Genomic DNA, 20800 nt, shown 5'->3' on the forward strand with positions numbered 1-20800 from the left:
GCCTTATTTTGTCTGTCACATATTTCAACAGAACAGAACAGAAAATTTGGACTCTTCATGGAGTAGTTGCATGAAAAATTAAAACTTCCTACTTAAAAATACTTTGAATTCAACTAAGTGTAAGGGGGTATTATAGTATCTTTCCTGCAATATTTTCTTCCCTTTGTAATATGTTTTTCCCCAAAGGATTATAAGCTCTCTAAAGAAGCAGAGCTGTATTTAATGGTAGTACTATTCCCTGAGGGAAGTAAATTGCTTCTGGAGGCTACAAGGAAGGCCTCAAAACAGTATTAATTTACACCCAACTAGTGAAACCAGACATATAAAAAACATTGTGACTAATCTGGTATTACCATGTGACAATTCTACAGTCTCTGCTTCCAAACACAAGTGTGCATTTGAAACACATTAAACAAAGGAAGGGTCAAACATGATTACCACAGGAATCATGGAAAAATCACATTTATTCCATTTATGTGCAAAACACTGGGGTGGGCAGAAATCTGGTTTAGAAGACTGTGAGGATATTAAGGGAGGTATGTCGATATCTGTTGTGGGTTGCCAGCCTGCCAAAACACCCCCAAGACATAAGCACAGCCATAGATGGATGGTGATGGTCAGATGGGGAGAAAGGCAGGGCGTCTATGCAAAGTCCTCAAATCCCAAGATGTATTCAAATCTGACTTTTCTTGACAAGAAAAAACTACAGAGGAGGAAAGGTGGTGATATTATAGCCCATCAGCAATCTGGTAAATACCTCAAGGGAGCAACAGGGCAGTTGGTACTTCGGTGGTATCCACATCAAAGGAATTGCACCCTGGAATTTTGGCTTTTTATCAATCCTGTCAAGAATATTTACTATAAGAAAAAACTTTCTGTAAAGGTATTCAAATGAGGCTTTCAAGATGAAGACCATGATCACAATTTGAATTTATGAGTGTATTTTTATCAGCAGAGAAAAATGCTTTGCTTTTTTTTTTTTTTTTAAGAAAAGCTCTAGCAGCTTGAGAGACAATGCATAGTAATGCATTTATTCACTTTTCTTGATATATTCAATTGATGGCTTTCATATATTGAGACATCAATGGTTAGGTTTCCATGCAAAGCTTGGAAAGAAAATAAAAGAGCTTACAGAACAGAATTTCTCTGGCTACTTCAAAGCAATTATCTATACAATTTCAAATCTGATGTATTTTTTCAATAAAAAGTGGATATGGATCACCAAGAAAATTGTCTTTTTGCATCTATGTCTTCCCAGAAGGTTTTGATCACTGCATGATCTCATGAACCATTAATGTCACTGTGGCATGAGTTAAGGACAATGTTTATCTTGAGCTCAGTTGCTGTTACCAGCAAGTTCTGCAATTTCAAAAGTGATCCCTAGCACAGTGCCACAAGGGTATATTTGATGTCTCAACTTAATGGGTACCTTCAATTGATGTTGTGCCATGTTTCACTAAACAACAAGTCATTCACTTGATGTACTGAATTTTATTACAGGGATAACAGCCCAGTAACCTCTTACAATCTGAAAACACAGCTTCCCTGGGCATCACCCCTTTCCTTTGGAAAGGAGAAAATATTCACACCAACTAGGAATACATATAACCTATGAAATATTTGAAGCTCATCTTGGTTTCAAAGGAAAAAGGAAAAATGTCCATATCTCTTTTATTGTTGCTTCCTTCCTAGAAATTACACAAAATACCATGCTGTAGTTTTTTTTGTTGATGATGGGGAGATTTTTCCTTGGTTGTTTTTTTCTTTTGGTTGGTTGGGTTTGGGTTTTTTGGGTTCTTTTGTTGTTGTTGTTGTTGTTTTTGGTTTTGTTTTGTTGGGTTGTTTTTGTGTTTTTGTTGTTTTTGTTGGTTTTTGACTGTTTGATATACAGAAGCTGATTTGGAGGCATGTACCAGTAATACCAAGCAATTCAGGATGTGACAAGAGTAACACAATAAGCACATTTGCATTTTGATCAACTTAAATCTTAGATTGAGACAGAATTGTGAATCCTTTAAAGTGAACCCAAAAGGGATTTCTCCCACAATTAGGAGAAAATGAGCTATGAGCATAGATATAAATTACACCAGCCTCTGTAAATTCATCTGGCTGCCTTCAGTCTAATTTCAGGAGTTTAAAATGAGAGAGAAAGAGAGAGAGAAAATGTGTATAACTGTTCCCATGAAACTGCAATAAAATGGTTAACACCTTAAAGCTTAGTCTAAGCTTTCTGACTGCAACAATGGCCAAGGCATTGAAACAAGAGTTTAATGTAACAAGAACACCACCAAGAAGGGCACATACGCAGCAGGTTCTGCCTTAGGTAAAGCAGCAATTCATTCTCCCATGCCAAATCAATCAAAAAAGCAAGATGCTCCCCATCATACATAAATGTCTGATTCTTGTTAATATATGTGAATGGGAGGAGGAGATGCTTCTTACTGAGAATCAGTGGGAAAAAATTTGAATTTTGGTGATCTTGGAGGATTATTTTTGTGACCTCTCTTTTTTTGTTTCAAAGAGAGGTTAATTTCCTTGTAATTTTCAAGTGGGTATGAAAGATGACGGTGGAAATGATTCATTACCAACCTTGAACTCCAGACTGTTTGAAAGTTGACATCTTTATCAGTACCTGCCATTTCAGAGAATGCACCTATATTTGCATGTAAAATACACATGTAAGGGCACAGTATTAATAGTGGAATTAATCAAATTATTCTGCTTTCCGAGCAGAAAGATTCATTCTGCAAATTAAACTCTCTGTAACTGAACCTCTTTTTTCTAATACTGTCTATCAATTCTTCAGCTGAGTAAAATAGTAGGAAACAGATGTAGGTCATAAAAGAAGTCCCAACACCATAAGTGGTGCTAACATCTCTTCCCTGAAGACAAAAGGAATTTTAAACTATCTATAGCAATTTAGGGTGCATTCACTGAAAACTTAGAAGAATCAAAGGCCTGATGCAGTTCCTTCCTGTGATATCCAAATATTTTAGGTATTGTAAACCATATCATATATCAGAAGTTTATACTGATATAACTCAACTGCTGCCTATATCACAAAAACATTCCAGAAAGTGTGTTTCAACTGGGCAGTTTCTTCTAGTCTGATATTCACAAAATTTTGGTGTTTTTGTGTGTAGATACCCTGTGAAATATATTGAACTAATTTCCCAGCTATGCCCAAGTTGTGAGGCACTGCCTAGCTCTAGTACAACCATGTGGGAGACTGCCAGCATGAATTTTAGGAGCTGGCACTTCCACACTTCCAGATTCTAGAGCTGCTGAGGCATAGGAACATTTATGTGGTTTATCAAAAGCTTGCGGACAGCTGTGACTCATCATGGTACCCACACGTTCTCTGTCCTTCACCGGTGTGTCTAATGCATGTCACAGTGCCCCCAGAGCCAGCACAACAGCCTTCTCTCCCTGGAGGCTGGTCACAGATGGTAGCACAGCATGATGAATCTCAGACAGAGCACAGACAATGGCTCAGGCCCCAAATAACAAATTTTTGCACTGATTCAATGTCACATTAAAATAATGCACTGGTAGACGTAATTAGACTGATAATGTAATAAGGAAGCTGAAAAGAGTCATAATACACATAATCTAGGAGCAATCTGCAATCTTTAATCTGCAGTTTGTGCAGAATTTCTTATCTAATTATATAAAAGCATAACACTTTTCTGTATGTTGAAGTCAGGTAATGAGTCTAGGCCAGCTCAAGACGCCTAAAAAATTGAGCACACTAAACCAATATTTACTACTGCAATATAAGGATGATGCTTTTTTTCTGTAGGGAGACAGATGTATATGTGCAACCATTAATCTTTAAAGATCTTGAGAAAATATATACATCCTTAATAATTGGATACTTCTAATGAACACCTGCCAATATAGCATACTCAAAAAATCTTCTTGATTTAATACATCGTTATTCAGGCACTCTCAAGAGCTTAGGGAAACATTAATCATGATGATGAACTTTAAGTTCATTTACTAAGGCATTAATTTTTCTCCATGTGTCCTTTGGTCCTATTCATACAGTTCTCACTTGTAGGCACCTTTCTTTCCTTACCTTGGTCACTGTCCTTGTAACATCCAAGTCCCAGATGACTTGTAGCTCTCCATGCCAAATCCCTGCACATCAGACAAATTGGATATGTAACTGCTCTACTACAGACAGCTGGAGGCTTTTTTTCTGAAAGAAAAGCACGAGTGGCATTCAGCACATTTTTTACTTAGAGATAACACAGCAAACAGCAATTCTTTGAATCAGTGAAGCCTAATTTCCTAAAGATCTGTGTCTGAGTGTTAGTATGAAAACTAAGTTTTAATATTCATGAGAAGTCTTTTCTGGATATTTATAAGGGCTTCTCTAGAGTGAATTCTCTGGTACCTAATAGCTCACACTCCAGCTTTTTCCATAGTTAAAGATTTTTTTTTTCCACTACCTGATGAAAACCACAAGATTTTCTTTTAAAATTGCATCCAGCTTCTGCCTTAGGGCCTTTCACTCACTAAGGGATCATTCTGCTAAAATGAGCTAAATAGAATAATGCAGACCTGCAGTACTCAGAGTGAACCTACTTAAAATATTCAGGTGGTGAAAACCATTAGACAATTTCAATAGTAATAAATGAAAACAATAAAGTAATTTCTGGGAAGCATTCCTCTTCTAAAGAGGTCCAAATGTTGCTCCTAGTCATTTTAAATAACCAGGATATTAGAGGGAAAAAGGACTGTGTACTTATCAAGGCCCACAACCAGCAGTCCAATATTGTAGTTTTTAAAATTTTTCTAATCCACTCATTTTCAACAAGAGTGTACTTTAAAATAACCTTTGGCTTTAAGAATTAGAAACAGATCCTATTGCTCTGCTTGTCAGTCTGCTTGGGCTTATTCCTTGTTTCACAGAAAGTCAATCTCTCACTAGAGAGAAGAAAAACATGAAAGTGCTTTCCTATCTCAGAACTGTCAAAAAAATTCAGTTCATCTTCAGTTTATAGAGTGGATGGTTATGTCTTAAATGATGGTAGTTTGTATAGAGGTTCAATTCTCTAAGTAAGAGCTTCATCAAGTGACAGAAATCACACAGAATTTACAGGATGGCCAGGGTATCAGCCCCAGTCAGCATGGGTTTAGGAGGGGTAGGTCATGTTTGACCAACCTGGTCACCCTTTATGACCAGGTAACCCGCCTAGTGGATGCAGGGAAGGCTGTAGATGTTGTTTATTTGGATTTCAGCAAGGCACAGCATACTCCTAGACAAGCTGGCAGCCCACAGCCTGGACAGGAGCACTCTTTGCTGGGTTAGAAACTGACTGGATGGCCGGGCCCAGAGAGTGCTGGTGAACGGCACTGCATCCACCTGGCGGCCAGTCACCAGTGGTGTCCCTCAGGGCTCTGTGCTGGGGCCAGTTCTGTGCAATATTTTTATTGATGACATGGATGAGGGTTTAGAGTCTTTCATTAAAAAATTTGCAGATGACACTAAGCTGGGAGTGTGTGTCATCTGTTAGAGGGATGGAGGGCTTTGCAGAGGGACTTGGAATGGTTGGATGGGTGGGCAGAATCTAATGGGATGAAGTTCAGTAAGTCCAAGTGCCGAGTCCTGCACTTTGGCCACAATAACCCCCTGCAACATTATAGGCTGGGGATGCTGTGGCTGGACAGTGCTCAGGAGGAAAGGGACCTGGGCTGGTTGACAGTCGGCTGAACATGAGCCAGCAGTGTGCCCAGGTGGCCAAGAAGGCCAATGGCATCCTGGCCTGTGTCAGGGATAGTGTGGCCAGCAGGAGCAGGGAGGTCACTCTCCCCCTGTACTCGGCACTGGTGAGGCCACACCTTGAGTATTGCGTCCAGTTCTGGGCGCCTCAGTTTAGGAGGGACGTTGAGATGCTGGAGCGTGTCCAAAGGAGAGCAACGAGGATGGTGAGGGGCTTGGAGCACAAGCCGTATGAAGAACAACTGAGGGAGCTGGGGGTGTTCAGCCTGGAAAAAAGGAGACTCAGAGGTGACCTTATCCTTTCTGAAGGGTGACTGTGGTGAGCTGGGGGTCGGTCTCTTTCTCCAGGCAACAACAGACAGAACAAGAGGACACAGTCTCAAGCTGCGCCAAGGGAGATACAGGCTAGAATTAAGGAGGAAGTTTTTCACAGGAAGAGTGGTCAAATACTGGAATCATCTACCCAGGGAGGTGGTGGAGTCACCATCCCTCGATATGTTTAAAAAAAGACTGGATGTGGCACTTGGTGCCATGCTCTAGCTGAGGTGTTAGAACAAGGGTTGGACTTGATGATCTTAAAGGTCTCTTCCAACCTAGAAATTCTGTGATTCTGTGAAATGTCTCACTGAAAATTAACACTGAGGCTCACTCTGAACACCTTGAGTTAATTGCACAAGTCCATGACCTAACCATTTCTTGCTTGGGGGCTCACAGGCATCCATCAGTCTGAAGATCATGTAAATCCAGTTGGCAGTACAGACAGAAAACCCCATTTATTGTAAGAATCTCATGTTTGCCTAAAAAACCAAAAATACAAGTCCAAGAGTTTGTTCTAACAGATTAGCCATACTTTGCGTAACGCAGCTGATATTAACACCTGACTTTAAGAATAAAGGAGAGAGCTGACACAGTCAGGAAAGAAAGATGTTGGGAAAGCAGAGAAAAAGAGCTATACCCTCCACATGGCTTGCTTCACATCACATTCTCTGGGTGGATAAAGCCATCCTCCTTCTCCACAGCCATGGTCACCTTTTGCCTCAAACAAACACACAGGATTTGAGCCTTTTCTGTTGTGAAGGACTGGATTACTGGCACAGTTTTCTTTGTCAGGTCTTCAGACCAGATCAAATGCAAATGTACAATTAACTTTGTCACAGTGTTTCTCTAACTCATAATTAGCTTTGGCAGCAATAGCGTGGAATGTTTGCTACTCTAATGAACCTGATCCTCACTCTCATAACCAGTGCCCACAACAGCAGAGAAGGTGTTATGGTGCAGGGGTCATGTTGCCATCCTGAGTCTCTGGTGGGCTTGAGAATGACCTAGTGGGGGAGTGAAATTATATAATGGGGCCCACAGTGCCTTGCCATGATTCCAGGACACTATGCAAATAGCAAATATGAATAATGAACATTTAAAGCAAGAGCTAAGCACCAGGCAAACAATTCCTAAACCAGGATATTTGTCTATGTAATTTGCAAGTAAATTCTATTATAAACAAATTAATAATAATAACAACACAAGTTTGTGCAAAGCATGGGGCACAATTTCCTGTTGCTTGCATCTTGTACAGTCATCTCCATCCATGCAAAATGAATGCAACATTTTTCAAATCAAATTTGGTAGGTTTTCTTACCTGCTTCAAAGTCACTGCAGCAATGCAATCAAGTATTCAGATACATTGGGAAAGAGGACCACTGACCACTTTTGCCTGCTCAGCTTGGCATCTGACAGCTCAGCCTGACTTCCTGGGGAAAAATCTGTGTCTTGGTCTTTCAGGTCCATTTCTTTCCCCACAATCTCTTTCCCATCACTTCTTAATCTGTTAGCCCCTTTCCAAACATCTTATAAACTTCCACAAAAAACAGTGACAGGAGAGGAAAGCAATCCACATCAGCCTCTCTGCTGAGGCTGCAACACACCTTTTCTGTTACTTGAGTAATGTAATAGAAACACTGACCTTTAAGTGTATAGAATTCAGAACCATCCACAGCATATGTCACTAGCAGCTAGGGAATGGGATGCAGTGGATGGAGAATACTGAGTGTATCTGTGCAAGAGAAGGAGTATTTCAGGAGTGTGAAATAATGGAGCTTCTGGGAATAACTTCCAAGTAAATTGAAGATAGCCAGAAATAGAGGTCACTAAAACATAAAACAAGAGTCACTTCAAAACCAATCTGTTTAATCTACAGTAAGAATAGGAAGTTTCATGACTCTGCTTCCAGTCTTAATCAGCTTCCATATTTGAATCACCATGTTAGCTTATATTCCTCAAAAACAGCTTGTTTCATTTTTGTATCTATACAGTACCTTTTACTTTCTTCCATTGATTTGCAAAGGACATAATATGCAAATTAAGAATAAGATTTTTAGACTTTTGTTCAGTTCTTGTTTTGTTGTTTTTGTGGATTTTTGTGGGGTTTTGGGGTTTTTAATGGAAACAATGAGAAATGTGTTCTAGAAAAGTTAGGAAAATGTGAACATGTAAATTTACACCTCCAAGATGGGTTTTTTTAAACATAATGCCATTGCATTCATCCTACACTACAGGAGATTTTTAAAATGGTTACAGTAGGCATAAAATATGTCTAATGAAATATTTCAGAAGAGATTATGGTGTGTAACCCACCAATTGAGATTTGATATACTTAGGGGGAACCTGAGGACTTGACATGTAATTTTATAAAAGTCATATTTCCTTGACTTAAATAACACCCCATGGCATTAATCAAACCCCAAAGAGCCAGTATGCAAAGCTGGAATCAGAGCGTTCCTGTGTAATAAGGAAATGTGCATGACCTGAGAAATTACTTCAAAAAGTTGATCACTTACTGGTTGATATTTCTGAAGCTGGTTATGAGCTTAGAGCTCTTGAAATGTTCTAGCAAAGCCAGTGTGTTAGAATCAAGATGCTTTTTTAAATTCCATTGGTTTGGTGAATTTCTATTATTTTATTGAGCTGAGCTTCAAACCAACTCCATTCCCTGGCAGATGCCTTGGAACCAGAAACCCTGTTTCTCTTCAAGGACCACTTCATCAAAGATCACCAAAGCTGCTCAGGAGCCTGGCTTGCCATGCCACAAGCAACCTGCTTCGTATCTCTCTGGAGTCCCCCACGCTAGTGTTGATCCCCACATCCTGGTCTGTGTTCAGATTCCCCTAAGGCAAAACCCTGGAAACCTGGGAACCATCCACTTAAACAGAGCTTTCCTCCAGTTTTTCAGCAGTGAAGTGGAAGCCAGTGAAAGCACCCACAGCTCAGAAGTGGAAGCCAGTAAAAGCACCCACTCCCCAAGATTTTGGGCTCATACAACATAGGTTTGAAGGTGAAAAAACTTACATGGACTCACTGTGCAAGTGTGTCCCAGGCAAGGCTCACCCTCCACCACTGAATTAATCTGCAACTTCTCCAGGAAGCTGGCACTTTTTTTAAGCTGAGATGCTGCAATTCATCATTAGAAAAAGCAGGAGTCCTCATGAACAAAAAACTCTGTTTTCCACATGGCTGTAAAAAAAACTACAGTTCTTTCCCAAAAAGAGTTTACAAATTGAAACCATTACCTGGCAACAAATTCATTATTGTTTGTCTTCAAGGAGGTTCCACTTGGGCTCAGTGTTCCATTTACACATCACAGCAGTACTCTCTTCCAGACATTACAAAGGATGAAAACACTGTAGGGAACTCTTAGGGTGAATGCTAAAAAAAACAAAACAAAACCAAAAAAAAAAAAAAAAAAAAAAAAAAAAAAAAAAAAAAAAAGCAATTAGGTTAATTTATTACTCTATCAGATTTGTCTACAATCCCATACAAAGAAAACAGAACCGAACCAAACCAAAAAAAATCATCAAGTTTATCTAACACCTGAAACATAGTTTAAAGAAATTGGAGGGTTTTTTTAGCTTGTTGGTTGTTTTGAGCTGCAAGCCAGGAGCAGAGCACTGTTCTATGCCATGTGTTATTCACAGCTGGAGAAATATGGGCTTATTATTTGCTCAGGGTTTGCTGGTGATATCTAGATATTTCATTAAAAAGAGGAAATTTCCACAGGTTTTCTGCATTCCAGTCCTAAGATTTAATCTCTGGGGAAAATATTGAAAATGAAAAATAATGATGCGAATGAGAGCTCCGAGGCCTAACACTGCACTTGTGAATAGAGTAATTTTTAAACAAATTATCCACATGTAATTTATCATATTTAACTGCAGTACAAGTTTATCAGATGTGTTGACAACAGTTTCAGTCCAACCTCTTGGAAGCTGACTTTCCAGCTCCCATCCCAATGGCAGCTGCCAGTGGCAGCACTAGGCTGCCTCAGCACAGCTCAGTGCCTGGTACCTGCAGAACTGCCCTGCTCAGGAAAAGGCCCAAACTGCCTTCCAGGAAAATTCACCTCCCTGTAGCTCCCCCAAGACCCTGTTAGAAATCAAGATATGGAGGAAGCTCTCTTCCCACATGCCCAGCCCTATCTCTCTGCTCAGACTATCCATCCTCTTCTACTGAGCTGCAGGAGAGTGCCCTTATAACTAGAAGCTTCAACCTCTCACAGCTTATCACAATCTCATCCTCCTCTCTCTGCAATTAGCATCTTCCCATTGCAAAATCCTCTGCTCCTACATGTTGCATTCTCCCTTACTAATAAAGAGAGTATTTAGCTGGTTATTTTGAGCAGCTGTTGAACATCTCTTCTTCCAGTCCTTGCTGTTTTCCTTCTGCTTTGACCTGTGCAGAAAATACTTTTGCTTATGCCTAAACTATTGTGACAGACGACTTTTAATTAATCCATCATTAAATCATTTTTGACATAGAGCAGAAATAATCCAAAACATAAAGTCTGAAAATTCTGACTCCTGTTTCACCAGACTGGGGAAAGGCAGAAAAATTCCTGCCTGGTACATAAACCCCAGGCAGGTACTGCAAAACTTCAAAGGAGCTTGCAAAGGATGTCTTCCATAACAGCCCTCCTGGAAATGGAGAGCTCCACTTGTGGGGCTGTGCCTCAGCAGGGATGGGGGAGAAGGTGTGAGGGACTGTGGAAAAGGCAGTGGTAGAGGAAGGCATGAAAGCCATCTTCTCAGAGATGGTATTTAAGGAAACATATTTTTTCATTGCAGAGTTCAAAGTTAGCAGGCAATATTGGATCACCTAAACAAGCCTCATGCTAAATATAGCTTTGGCTATAAGCATCCCCTATATAATGTGACCAGCAAGTGCCAGCTCTTCATAGTGACAGGATTGGGTTTTATTAGACTGCTCAGTTGCATCAACTTAGACCAAACTACTGCTACTTCTAGAAAGCAATAGCAGACCAAGTTTATACCTGGGATGCACTGTCCCTGAAATTCATGAAAAAAGCTTAATTCTTTCTCAGGCTGTGATCTGGCATAGGGCCAAATAAGGGATCTCAATTTAAAGGTCTGTGAATAACACCAGATAACATTTTAATTGTCAGGCATTATTAACATTCAGGTCATGCTAATAAAAAAATAAAAATATTAAAATTGCATTACCAAATGTGTATTTTTTAAAAATAAAAATGCAAGCTGCAATAGCTTACTACAGGAGGTCGAAAAAACTTTTGACTTTTTGGAAATCATCACTATCTTATGTTACACAAAGGAGAGCCCTACATCCTAGAACCTAAATTATGCAGTGTTGAGCTCCAGGAGCCACTCAGCAGGCATCCTTTTTGCTTGCCATAAAACCCAACCAGTAAATCTTATCTATTTGACTTCTGGATATGAAAAAATGCCTAAATTTGAAATGTCAGTTTGTACAGCTCTAATTGTAACTCAGTTACTTATTGTAATTTATAATTCAGCTTCAATCATAATGATACACCTTTGTTTAGTTCAAGTTTAGTTTCTGTTTGTGTTTTGTCATGTGACATGTTTTGTCATGTCAAAACTGATTGTAGCCCTGAAACCAATGACTATTTTCTTGTGCAGATTTATCCAGAATTTAAAAAAAAATAAACATCAAAAACCAAACCAAGCATAAAAAACCCGCCCCCAAACCCCTACCCAAAAAAAACCCAAAAACCAAAACTAAAACAAAACAAAAAACCCAAAAACCAAAAAAATCCACCTAGAGAAGAAAGGAACAATGAACAATTTTTATGAACAGACAAGAAACTACCCTCAAACCCATCCAAGTTATGGCTTGTTTTACAATGGCATATTTCCCATGGTCTGTCCTTCCTGGCTATGCTCTTGCTCATCTCTGTTGCTGGTTTTGGGATACCCACCTCTGTAAGTTTCCATTTAATGGGAACTAAAGAGGGAAAAGCTGCCACTATTTTCCCTATGTGCATCCAGCATTTCACTCCTGGATGTGTCACAAGGCAGCCTTTAAACACCAGTGAGACTGCCATCCCACTGCAGCCTGTGAAAGGACTGAAAACACTTCCAGGAGCCCCTCTAGAAACCAAGACTTGGAAAAAGAGTGTCAGAGCCCAATCTGTAACAACACAAATAGAAAACATAGTATTCTGAGTTAGAGAAATATGATAAAGGAAACCAAAACTTAAATAAAAGGGGGGGGGGGGAAGCAAAACAAACCCCAACCACTCAAATTGAAGCATGGAAAGCTATTCCAATAATCAGGAAGTCCCTAATCCAGACAAGACTTGGTCTGAACTGTGGTGGGTTATGCTACTGCCAGATGATATTCCTAATGTGATTTATTTCAAGAGAATATTGGACTTGGCCAAGAAGCTGCCTTTGTTTGACTTGTTTTTTCTGCAAGTCTTGAGTGATACAAAGGGCACTGGGATGGGCTTCACTCTTCTAGAACTTATTTTTGCCATTTGTTAGACACACTGCTGGGAAATTAAGATACATTTCAAAACCATATTTCAGCATTGCAATAACTGATATGATTACACGCAGGAAAATGATCAACCATTCATTTAGACAGGCCAGCTTTGATGCTGATTACATCAGTCCTGCTGTTGTTGGTGCTTAATGTAATATCTGCTCCTACAAGAAGGAAAGCCATTAAACCAGTCTATAAGTAGATTATTCCCTTCTCCACAGGGAAGTGTCTCTGAGGCAGGGACTGAAAGCCCTGTGTTGAGCTGAAATGGTGTCCTGGACTACAGACAGGGATTGGGAATTCTGCAGGCAAAGTGGATCAGGGCCAGCAGTCCCGGTCGTGCCTTCAAGGCCCTGACAAACATAAACCCACTCTTCTTCCTTCAAAAGCAAGCAAATTAATGGGTCACATGAGTTCATTGGTATGGTCAAGATGTTCAGCAGTGGAGAAGACAATTATTTCTTGCAACATTTCGAGTGTGAATTTGAATGATCCTCCTGGTCATAGCAAGATTTAGCTATACTTTTCCATCTTTCTCCATCCATGCCTTCCTCTAAACAGCTTCTCCTCTCACTGCGGGGAGGTATTTGGGAAGCACTGCCTCACAGAGACCTAGCAGGCTCATCTATATAAATTGGGTGTTAAGTCAGAAGGAAGAGGCCCAGGATGTTTACAAGGATGGTCTTGATGGATGAAAGGTATTCTGAAGAACATCGCTGTAATGAGGGGGAAAAATCCTGCAGCAGAAATCTTGATAGAAAAGAGATTTCTCTTTCTCTCAAGCTGTTGCTTTCTTCCCCTTATCTGACCAACTGAGACTAAACTCCTCTAAAGGAAATCTTTCCTTCATGATCTGAAAGACACTGTTCAGCAGCATGGCCATGCATTTTGATTTTATTTATGGTAACTAAAGAACCAACAAAGGTTCCCTTCAATATCCAAGCATGCTGGTAAGAGCTGAAGATGAGTGTTCATAAACATAAATGCCCCAAGCCTAGAAGAAGAGTGAGCCAAGAACTGCTAGCATCTGTTTATAAAGGAAAATTGAATAACAAAGATGCAGTGATGTAAACATGAGTCTAGGCAGGATAATGTACCTCTATGTGCAAAAATAATTTCCCAGAATAAAATTACTTTTACTGCAGACATACTAGCAAAATAAGGAGCTTTTTATTCCAGAATAACTTCTCCTTCTTGAAGGCAGATCAGTTGCTTATTCTGGAGCAGTGTCTAACAGCATGCATACCAGTGTAGCCAATGAACTGCCGGAACTCACCTATGAACTGAACTTTCTGTCAGTTTTCCCAATAAGCAAGATGTATTAGTGTCTGGGGGTGTGTGTATGAGAGGGAGATAAGACATTCTTCCTTTATCAAAAATGAAAAATCAAGTAATAAAATCTCAAGAAAACACAGTCTGCTTCAAAACCACTCACTGCATCACGAAAAGCAGTAGAGGAGAACTGGAGCTCCTCACAACCTATTATTTAATGAGAATCTGAAGGAATAAATTCCAGTTTCCTACAGCTCTGCCTCATGGGCTTTACTGAACTGCAGTGGCTAAGAAGACAGATGCTCCAGTTAACTTTTCTCACTGATGTCACATGTACATGCAGATTTTGAGGTATGTTACAGCACATGAACTCCAAATGTCACCTTTGCCATGCTCTGAGCACAAAGAGATATGTGGTTAGCTTCTTTCTCCACCTGCCTTCTTTTTCTTAAACTTGTTGTAATTTAATTGCCTTTGAGAGTTTTGCTCAGCTGAAACTGATTGGTGCATTCAAAAATTAGTGATGAGACATGTGGATACGTGTACACACAAGGGGTGGAACATTTGAAATACATAGATACCAACATTTCAGCTGGGGAGTAGCTGAGGAGAGGAATGGGTTGCTATGGAGCTTTGTTTATCACATGTAAGATGTGGAAGAGAATTTCCCTGATTGACCATAAGGGTAACACTAGGCTGAGCAGCCTAGGCATGGATGCCTATGCCACAGATGTCCAGGTTTCAGACAAAGTATATTCTGCTGGAGCTTTTCATAAAAATCTAGCCTTGAACTCAGCACTGACTAGGACTACTGCTGAGGTAGCCATTCAGAAAACTTCTGCAGGTAGGCTGGGAGAAAGTAGGCAAACTTTTTTAAAAATCATACATTTATATGTCCCCAAGACAGTGAGATTTTATTTTCACATAAAATGGGTGAAAATCAGCACAGTAAATGAGCATTCGAAGTTTAACCTATTTCTTGGTGCGTTGTAATTAAAATCATGTTGGCAAATACTGCCCAATCTCTTTCTTGGATAGCTTTCAAAAAGAATAAGGAGGTCTTTGAATTAAAAAAAAAAAAAAAAAAAAAAGAAAGCTGATAAAAGTTTTGTTGGAAAGCCTTCATCCCAGGAGCAAAATGTGCAACAGTTAAGGCTGAATCTCAGAGCTACAGGATGAGATGAAGCCTGAGCAACACAATGCAGAGGGCAAAGCTACAGATGGACTGTTATGAAACCTGAGAAACAGAGAAGAGCTTGAAAAGGAAAAAAGCTTTCTAATCTGATACCTGAAATATAGTGGGGCATTAATGAATGAGGGAAAGAGACTTCCTCCCATTATCTGGAATGATCAAGGAAAAACAATTAAGAGCTACAAAATACTATGGGAGGCAGCAGGAGTAGCTGAAGTCTTGATTGCAGCCTGCAACCTTGCCAAGACTTGATGACAAAAATGCATTAGCCATGCCCCATGAAGGGGTGAAGGGTCCTGGCTCTCCAGGCACTGGACTTCAGCATGTCAATAGCAAGGCTGGGCCGGCCGGGTCATGGGCCGGGTACAGTCCTGTGCTGTGTGCTGTGCGCCCGTGCCCTGCTGGGCTTTCCAGCCCCTGGCTGGGAAAGGAAAACTGGGCAGGGATGCTGTGAATGCACTATTGAGCAGGAGAAGGTGGTGTGTGTCTGTCTCTGTGTTTGGGAGGGGACAGTACATGGAAGTGCGTGTGTGCGTGGTGTGTTTGTATTTGTGTGCAAGCCCGCACATTCCCTGGCTGGGGAGGTCCGAGAGGTGCGTGCATCCCATACGTAGGAATGTTAACGTGGATTCACCCGCGTGTGAGAGGGGAATCCCCTGCCTGGAGGGTGCCCTTAGCGTGGGTTGTGTGTGTGCGTGTGTGTACATCCCCTGCCTGGGGGATCACTGTGGGCTGTGTGTGTACATGCATGTGCACGAGTGTGTGTGCGTGTGCGTCTGTGTGTCTGTCTGTGTGTCTGTGAGCGTGTGCACCCCGCCCGAGGCACTGGCGCGGTGTCTGTGCGTGGTTGATGTCTCTGAGCGCGGTTCCCCTGCCCGGGCAGGGCGCGGGGGATGCGCCCCCTTAGTCCGGGGGCAGTGTGGGGAGGGGGGCGCGCCCCTCCCGGGGCAGTGCCGGGAGCGCGCAGCCCGGGCCGTGACGGGGAGCGCGGGGCGGGCGCGGGGGCGCGCGCGGCGCTCGGGAGCGCGGCGGGCGGGGGGCGGGGGGCGCCCCGCGTGCCCCGGCCGGGAGCGGCCGTGCCCCCCCGCCCCGCGCTGCCGCCGCCGCCGCCGCCGCCGCCGCCGCGCACAGCCGCAGACACGGGCGGCCGCGCCGGCAGCCGGCGGCTCGCATGCAGCCGGGGATTACAGCGGGGCGAGGGCAGCGAGGGCTCCACTCTTATCCCCCCTCGGCCCCCCCTATCCTCCGCCCGACACCCCAGCCGCTCGCCGCGCGGCTGCTCCGGCGGGTTTTCATCTCCGGGGGTAGGAGGGAGATGCCTTTGCCGTGGTTTTTCCACCCCCAGCCCTCTCCGTGCCGGGAGAGGCGGTGATGTGGAGCCGAGAATGTAGAGGAAAACCCTCCCCGGGAAGGAGCGACCAAAACAAATCCCTCGCCGTGGCTGAGGCGGCCGCGCGGTGCCCGGGGAAGCCCGAGCAGCCCCTGCCAGCGCTGGGGAATCCCTCCTGCAGCCCCCGGCGGCGCCCCGGGCGCCCGCGGAGCAAGGTAAGCGGGAGGGCTTCCCTCTTCCGCCGAGGGCTGCCTTTTGCCTTTATTTGTATTTATTTGAGAGCCCGAGTCATGGCCAGCTGCCGCCCTGGTGGGACTGCCAGGGAAGGCGAGGGCTGCCCGCTGGCCGGGAGCGCCCGGGCGGGCCGGGAGCGCGGCGCTCCCGCGGGGAGCCCCGGGGAGCCCCGGGCGCCGGGAGCGCCCCCGGGGAGGGGGCACGATCGGCGGGGCGGGACGGAGCCGGGGTGTTCTCCCCGGCTGCCTGGATCCGTCTGAGGCTGGATAACAGAGCCCTCGCCCTGGAGCGCTTTGGAAACCGTGGCTTGTATTTTTGTTCCTTCAGAGCTGCTAAAGGGAGGGAGGGAATGACATTTCGTAGTATTCTGCCTCCTGCCGTGGGTGAGCTCTAGCGATAAAGGCTCGTCATTTGTTTCCGATGCTCTGATAGTGCTTGTGGAAACCTGATGATACAAAACCTCAGCCTTCTCGGTAGCTGTCGTTGGAATTATCCCATCCACCCGGGGACTGAAAAATCCCCTCTATAGAAGGAAATACACGTAGCATAGAATACACGTAGTGGTAGTCTGAAATATACTGTCATATATGCTTTCTGTAGGTAGGGAGCATGCTGGCCCCTGGATTTAAAAATCGAAATAAATGTCTTTATGAATAGGCATGTTCATTTGCTACATGGCTTCTACAAACCATTCAGTGTGTTTCTTCTATCAGAATTTCACTGCCTGGGTGAAGGTAGACCTTTGTTTATACCCTATGTATGTACTGTCCATATTTATAGTAGGGTTTGGACTTCATTCAATTCAAGTTACATAATGATTAAGATACAATAGGCAATATATATGCAGTTTCTCGGACATTTTAATTCAATGCAGAAAAGACTGAGTCTAGCAACATTGCCAAAATTGTCACTTTCTCAATGTTTGTGTAAGAAAGGAAGTGTCCATAGCATCAGGTGGAGACAACGTTCCTTAGCAAATACATAGTCATCAAGACCTTGCTATTAAAAGCACACCTTAGCGAAGGATTTCAGTGACCCTGTCCTGGAGCTCTGAGTAGGTGCCAGGATTGGTTTAGAAGGGGAAGAACAGCAGGGAGACTGGGCAGGCTTGGGAGGGGGAAAAGCCTGTTCGGTAACATTTTGCATTAAAAACACCTAGAGCTCAGGTTTGCTCAGCTGGCGAGTCTGTCCAGCTTAGAGCAGAGCTAGCACCAAGCCTTAGAGGCTGGGCAAGGTCTGCAAAACTGAACATTCCACCAAGCCTGGGACATGATCCTCCAGGGATCTTTAGTAGAAACTTTCGGGGGAGCAGGGTCAGTGAGTACATGCCACTTATGGGATTTGTTTGTTCTTTGATCACCAAGATGTGCTAGCAAAACTCTGGAGTCTTTCCCAGAGAGATAAGATGCAGTACAGAAAAAAATAGTTTGTTTCTGGTTCTTAGCACCTCTGTCTATTCTGTTCAAACAAACTGATAAATCTGATACAACTGATAAACTCGCACTTCGTTCAGCATTAGTGGAACTTGCAGCTGGCTTGTTGTTATTTTTTTTTCCCAATGAGTGCTTCTGCAGGCCGCTCTAACCACAGCATTTGAATTTCTCTCCCTCTTTTCTCGGCTGGATGCTGTTGCTGGAGCTCAGCAGGTTGCCCTTGCTCAGATGTGTGCAGACAGTAAAACATCTTCAGCTCGAGATGAGGGAGAGGTGCTGTTCAGAGCAGCACGCTTCAGCCTGAACATTTCCATTTCAGCATTTTGAAGTGTCCCATTGCCTTAACGATGCCACATCACATATATTTATTCATACTCAGCCTTTTTTTTCTTCTAAGTGAAAGTTAATTGGCAAATTCTGGCTTGCCATTCAAAGCAAGGCGAGAGGTCAAGATTTGCAATAGCTTTCTTGCCAACAGTTGGGATTTTGCCAAACAGTTTGCTGCTGTCACTTTTAGAAAAAAAATCCTGATCTTATGTGACTTCCTGGAGCTTCATGTAACCACATGTGCAGGTAAGTATATTCCATGATGCTCCTGTAATTAAAGCTACCTGCTGAAGGATATTTCAGTCAGTGTTTTACTCTGTCTGTCATGATATAAACAGCACATTGGGGAAGGTCTGTCTGGTCTCAGCTCAGAGGAGGAATGCAAGCTGAGATATCTGGTGAAGGGGGCAGTGACTGGAAGTATTTCAGTGCAGTGGGATTCCACTGCAGACCCTCCTGAAGGTGTCTGCTCTACCAGAGTACAGACCTGCTGCTCCCCACAGCAAGAGATGGGAGCCAGAAAGGGAAGCACTTAAAGCTGTACACCACTTCAGCTTCATCACAGTAGACATACATGCAGCCTAAAAATGGATTTTTGGATGTTTTCAGGGGTCAGTTCTATTAATTCATCATTTTATTGCATAATGTCATCTGACCCAGCAATGCTCACAGCTCTTGGAATTAAGCAATGATTGCCTCTAAAAGAACTATACATGTTTGTCTAATATTGCAACAGTAAGTTTTTATCATGCTTAGGAATAAGGTTTTTTTACCTAAGAGGTGTCTGAACATTATAAACATAAATATAAAATAAATATAAAATAAACATTAATATTAAACAATAATATAAAATAAATATTATAATGGATGCATGATAAAAAAACAGGCTGTAGTTTACTTTGTTGTGTTTTTCTGTTTCTAGTAATATGATATGAGCACCCCAAGAGAAAATATTTTTGATTTCCCATCTGTAGTTGGCATCTCTTTGTTGTGGTGATTGCTGGAGTAGTGGAACTGGGTATTTGATTTCTTGGATTTCATAATAAATCTTTGGAATTTTGTTTTAACTCACATTTTAGTAGGGAGAAATGCGTGTTTACTTTGTAACAAGAATATTAACTTCAAACCAAAATAAATTTTCCAATATTAAATTGCATAGATTTTTTAAGATGTGCAACAGTATTCCATGGGATAATGTGCAAAGAAATTGCTTAGGACATTACAGAGTAGATGTAATCCTATTGCAAATGTAGATTTTTGTGCAATCCCATAGCTTTATATGTTTTTAAATCTATACTTCTCTGGCTATATGGAAAAGATATGGAAAGAATTTCATTATTTTGAATTTTTTCTTCACTATTATGCAATTAGAGGTATCGTATTGCATGCTATAATACATACATTGCTCAGTCATGCTCAAATAAAGTCCAAGTAGAATGCATATATATGGCTAAAGTTTTTTAAAAATTTAACAGAGAAGCTTAACAACTCAAGTGTTTATTGAACAGAATTTGGAGGTTTCTTATCTTGGTTACCGTACAAAGTCAGTCCCAGTATAGCTTCCCAGACCACTACAAACCATAAAAGCCTTAGGAGAGTATGCATCAGTCAAGATATTTAAAATCTATTAGGCTTAAACCTGCCTGTATTCTTCATAAAAATCTGGAAGGACAGCAAAGGCTATTTTGCCTTTTGTCCATCCCAGTGTTTGCTACAGAATGTGCAGAAATTTCAGCACAAGTCACACATTGGCATCTTTCTAAGTTTTCACTTGTTTGCTGTGCAAGTACATTCCTTCTTCCAAGTCTGGAGGGATGGAGTTTCTTAATGATGAATTTCTTAAAGGATGAGTGTCTTAAACTACATTTTTTTTCACCAGCATGAAAGTATGATGATGTTAACTGCATATTCAGAAAACAAGGAATATTATTTTGAACGCACTTCTTCGTGGATTATGGTATGAACAGTAGGGAAACAATAAGAGAAAAGTCTCAGGCCACTAAAATCAGTGAGGTTTTAAATTTATTTGTTTCTAACGTAGGAAATCTATATTTAGCCATAATGATAGATCAGCTGTGACTTAGGTGTCTGGATTCTGTACATCCCTATTCCTTCTCTGGATGACTATAAAGAGTAGTCAGTAGCATCACTGCTGGCACCAGCAAGAGAGTCAGAACAACAGTCTATTAGCTAATAAATAATATATGTAATGCTGGCATAATGCAGCTCTGAGCATTTAGGAGCAGGCTGCGATACAGAGCAGCTGAACTCTTTACAAGGAACAATGGCAATTGACCAATTTGCCCCTCTCAGCAGCAGGACAGGGGAGCACAGTGCACTGTAATACTGTGTGAGGGCATTTACAGCCTGAGCCAAGGCAGAGGGGCTGAGCAGCTCTCTTACCACTAGCACTGGCACGTGATGCATAAGCCCCTAGGTTTTTGTTACCCCTAGGAAAGTGCTTC

At 42.1% G+C, this 20800-nt stretch overlaps 1 protein-coding gene across 1 annotated transcript in view; it reads left to right on the forward strand.

The window, feature by feature from the left end:
* The first annotated feature begins 16078 nt into the window (after positions 1-16078).
* The window catches only part of KCNB2 (potassium voltage-gated channel subfamily B member 2), a 188517-nt gene continuing 183795 nt past the window's right edge, over positions 16079-20800 (forward strand). The window contains exon 1 of the mRNA XM_071420985.1: positions 16079-16556. The gene's annotated coding sequence lies outside the window, so the exon portion shown is untranslated. The remainder of the gene's footprint in view (positions 16557-20800) is intronic.

The sequence above is a fragment of the Agelaius tricolor genome, unplaced genomic scaffold, assembly GCF_023055355.1.
Source record: "Agelaius tricolor isolate 1412-34295 unplaced genomic scaffold, bAgeTri1.0.p SCAF_2, whole genome shotgun sequence".
NCBI lineage: Eukaryota > Metazoa > Chordata > Aves > Passeriformes > Icteridae > Agelaius > Agelaius tricolor.